A 5,061-nucleotide genomic window follows, 5' to 3' on the forward strand; every position below is an offset into this window, starting at 1 on the left:
ATAGTAGAACCACCTCCCGAGATAGTCCAACACTTCAGAAAATCTCTAAGGATTGAGTTAGCTCTGAGCAGAGCCTGCTATTCATGAAACAACAGGGCAAGTAAGAGCATGATCCTTTCCCGTTAAGGATCATTTTGTGAAAGCTCTAACTAGACGATAATGTAAAGTTTAAAAACTTTCTAAGCACTCGTCTGGTGAAACCCTATCTCCCTGACCCTAAGAGTTCCCGTTCAAAACATCTCAAGGATCAGAAGTGCAGGTTCATTGTGCACAAGATTGAGATAGACACTCTACAGCAAACAGATACCCATAGACATGCAATCCATCCGATGATCCAGAAAACCTCTGAATGCCAAGCAACAGGAAACGCGAATCCGAGGATAACCTGAGCTTTCTAAAAACCAACCTGAAGGACTACACTTCCAGTATGAGAGAGAACGTTTGGAACTTCAGAATGGCGATCACGCCAGTGATGATCTCGCCATAGAAGTACACTATGTTCTAAGTATTGAAAAGCTCTACCCTTCCGAGAGCTTAGGACCATCCGAGATTCTTTACAAGGATTGGTCCAACCCTCGTCAGACCACTACTACTTTCGGATATTCCACAAGTTTCACCCCAAATAAATCCACTTCGTAGACTTGATAAGTGTTTGCCCGACGTCACTCTTTGTATCCCACTCATCTTGATAGAAACCATTGGGAACCCTAACTTCGTAGACGAACCTGTAGGAATCGCTAACTGCACGAGACGGAATCCGCATCCCACTAGTGAAGGTTCGCTGGAACGCCAAGCGAAGACCGGAGCTCACTTGGGAGTGAAAGGACCATTCGAATAGGAAGTACCCTCATACCTCTACCCGATCGTTCATACCTACTTCCTTGCCAAAACCTGAATTTCGGGACGAAATTACCTCTAACGGGGGGATGATGTGACAACCCAAAAATTTCCGTTAGTTTTAACTTCGAAATTAATTACGTCAAAAATTAGCCAAATTTATCCCAAAAATATTTTTGACCGGCTTTAAACCCATTGGAATATTTTAAATAATATTCGTCAAGCGAACCAAAATTAAGGTGGTATAATTTTAAAATTTGCCGTATTGAACGGTAGTCGTGGAAAAACCCCGTTCGCGGTTGGTGTCAAGTGAACCCCAACCAGGCCATAAACTCCACCCTATATAAGGGTTGAGTGGGTTTCATTCCCACCTTTTTCCCACCTTAGACTCTCTCTCTCTACTTTCTCTCTCTATAAAACGGGTTTTAGTCAAAAATCGCACCTTCGAGCTTCAAATCGGTAAGTCAACCTTCCTAGCTTGTTGTTCATCTTATCTAGCTTGCAAATTCGTGTTTAAATTACCCAAAACCCTCAAGGACATGAGTTTACAGTCCAAGAACACCTTCATGGACCGTAAACACTCATAAATGGGGTTTAATGCTCACAAACCCTTCTAAACCACTTCTAGTGCTTAGCAATGACTTAGGGGCTTGCATGAAAGGACTTAGAACACCAAAATCATACCAAATGGGGAGTAAACATGAGTTTATGGTATAAGATAATTCTTAGACCGTAAACCCATCTTCATGGGCCATAAACACTTATTTAAGTGTTAAACTACACCTTAAACACCCCCAAAGGCTTGCATGAGTGCCTAGAGCCTTGTAATCCTTCGTTTGATGCACCAAAAACGTGATTCAGGGACTAACATGAGTTTACTGCCATAAACTCATGTGTTTACGGTAGTAAACTCCCCAAGAACATCTCCTTAGACCCTAAACACATTTCCAAGGTGTTTAAGTGCCTTTAACACTTTCCTATGCTCCTATAAGGGACTAGCACCTTACATGCATGAGTTAGAACCACCAAACAACAAAAAAAATGTCCAAACATGAGTTTACGACCGTAAAATCATGTGTTTACGGTCATAAACTCCTCAAGGAGTGTCAATGGACCGTAAACTCCTCAAATGGTCCATTTTGAGGCCTTAAACCCTTCATAAGCCCTAGAATTGAACCTAGCCTAGTTCCACAAGTGTTATAAGACCTTAACGCATCAAAGAACACACCACCCATGAGTTTACGGCTGTAAACTCATGAGGATAAGGTCTTAGGGCCGTAAACTATATAAAGAGTTTACTCTTGAAGGGTAAACTCCATATCTAGGCCATACACTCCCTTAGATGTTACCCGAGACACTCCTAGCACTTGATCAAAGTGTTTTCCGCTCATTAGGATGCGTATACGTGTTTAATTAGTATTATATTTACTAATTGTATGTAAACATATGTCATCATATGTTAATAGGTCACTAAGTGTGTTCAAGTCTTAACTTGACACCGAGCACCCAAGCGGCACCTTCATCCGATCCACTTACAACAGGTGAGTTCATACCCCTGAATTAACCTTTTTAAATGTTTTTACATGCTTTTATGGGGGGAATACGAGTTAAAACATGCTAGTTATCATATCAATCATATGTGATTGATAACCCGCATGCACAAGGATTTATTACACTGTCAGCTGTTTTACCAAGTATAATACCATAGATGGTTTTCCAAAAAGTTTTTACTTGTTTAAATCTCTTCTCAAAATTGTCTCTCCTGTTGTAGGTTTTACTTCAAAACCAGTTACAGCAGTATTTTAAACAAAGGTTTTCTTTACTTATAAAGTTATATTCAAAACTTTTTATGAAAGATTTTCAAGGATTTCTAAAGGTTTTCAAAACTTATTTTACAAAAGGATACCAATTCATGATTTTCTTAAATGTAAAGGTTTTCCAAAGTTTTAGTTCAAGTTTTCTTCCATGCTTTTATGCTTCTACTTCGTAGGATACTACCACTTCGTTATACTTCTACTTAGTTAGATGCTACCACTTCGTTATGCTTCTACTTCGTTAAATACTACTACTTCGTTAAACGCTTCTACTTCGTTAAACGCTTCTACTTCGTGAAACACTTCTACTTTGTTAACGCTCCTACTTCATGAAATGCTTCTACTTTGTTAACGCTTCTACTTCGTTAAACGCTTCTACTTCGTGAAACGCTTCTACTTTGTTAACGCTTCTACTTCGTTAAATGCTCCTACTTAGTTAAATACTACTACTTCGTTAAATGTTTCTACGTCGTTAAATACATTTCTGTACTTGTATAGTTATATAAATAATGTTTAAAGGACTTAGGAAGGCTAGTTCGCCCTATTTCCTTTTCCTCGTTGGGATGTGGTCTGGTGGGTATCGGATATCCATCCGAAGGTCGATTAAACATTAATTATATATCATATATACATGTATAGACATAAAGGTTTACAAGGGTCAGTTCATACGCGAGTCTATATCATTTCTCCAGCACCTCTAATAGAATTCAGATTACGAGATGCATCTTGAAGACACGGATCTCCCCGTCGTCGAGTTGGTAATCAGAGTCTCCTATAGGGAGAGCGGGCATTGTGTGTATAGATCTATACGGGACTGATACTCCCACACCCTGATTGCTAGCTACAGTCCACGGCCTACCAAGCCAAGGGGTGACAAATGTCACATTTATTCCAACGCTTGCAGGGCGTCAAGTACTCTAGTGTCAATCAGTATGGTTACGAGTATCGACATGTTTACCTTATAATTCATTTCCTTAAGGTAACGATAATTAACACTGTATTCTGGAAACAACATTCTTAGAATTACTCTTTTTTTTAGACCTTACTAGTTGTATCTTTCATTTGATATTGTCTGGGGTCTGTGTTTCTTTGTTTTAGACCTTGCTAGTTGTATCTTTCATTTGATACTGTCTGGGGTCTGTGTTTCTTTGTTTTAGACCTTGCTAGCTGTATCTTTCATTTGATACTGTCTGGGGTCTGTGTTTCCTTTTTTTAGACCTTGCTAGCCGTATCATACATTTGATACCATCTGGGGTCTGTGTCTCCTTTTGTTAGACTGAGCCAGGCGTATCATTCATTCGATACTCTCCTGGAGTCGATGATTTCTTTGCCTTGGTCAACAGTATTATCTGCTGAGGCATATGTTATTTTTCCCTAATGTTTTTACTAGTGATATTCTTCTAATTTCTTTAGAGTCACATACCGTATTTTGGTAATAATAGTGTTTAAGGGAAAATTACTCTTTAAAACATAACACTGTCGAGTCTTGGTAGAAGACTGCTTTTAATTAGAAAATATAGGATTTTCTGGAAAGGACTCTAATACACCGAAGATTCTAAACTACTACTTTTTATAAAGTTATTTTGATTAAAATGCTTACTTACACAAATGACACTAAATACTTATGAACTCACCAGCATTTATAAAAATGTTGATACTTGCTTTCAAAATAACTTGTATTCTCAGGTCAGCGGTAGACAGGTACATCCCAGGAGCTTTTGGCGAAGTCAGCCTAGTACCAAGTTGCACCTATATTATTACTTGTATTACTTTAATGTCTCTATGAAATGTAACTTATGTAAAACTATTACTATTAATGCAATGGTTGTTGTACTTTGATTACTATACTGCATATGTTGTGATACTTGACATAACGTCATCCACCCCAGAACGTTTCCGTCGTTCCGGTTTTGGGGTGTGACAATATAGGGCTAGGTTATAATGTGGATGGACAACTATTGTGTGGACGAGTGGATAATGCTATTTTATGAAAATTACTAAGAGAATATGTTGTTTAGTAATGTGAATACGTTCGATCTCACAGAACTATTGTTTTTTTAATGGATTGTCACCAATTCTAATTCATTTTTATTCTCATTCATCGTTTTTTTATTTATTTTAATTCTTAGAGAATACGACTCAATAAACATCTTGATAACATTCTGACAGAATGAGAATAATTAAAAAAAATGTATAATAACCTTATAGACGATTTATTTTAATTCTTAGAGAATACGACTCAATAAACATCCTGATAACATTCTGACAGAATGAAAATAATTATAAAAAAATGTATAATAACCTTATAGACGATTTAATTAGTGAAAATGCTTAATAATTAAAATAATTATATAAGATTGAACGTATTCATATTATCAAACAACATATTTTCTTTGTAATTCTCACAGAA

This window comes from Lactuca serriola, chromosome 6 (genome assembly GCF_051521515.1).
Source record: "Lactuca serriola cultivar US96UC23 chromosome 6, Lser_US96UC23_V15, whole genome shotgun sequence".
Lineage (NCBI taxonomy): Eukaryota > Viridiplantae > Streptophyta > Magnoliopsida > Asterales > Asteraceae > Lactuca > Lactuca serriola.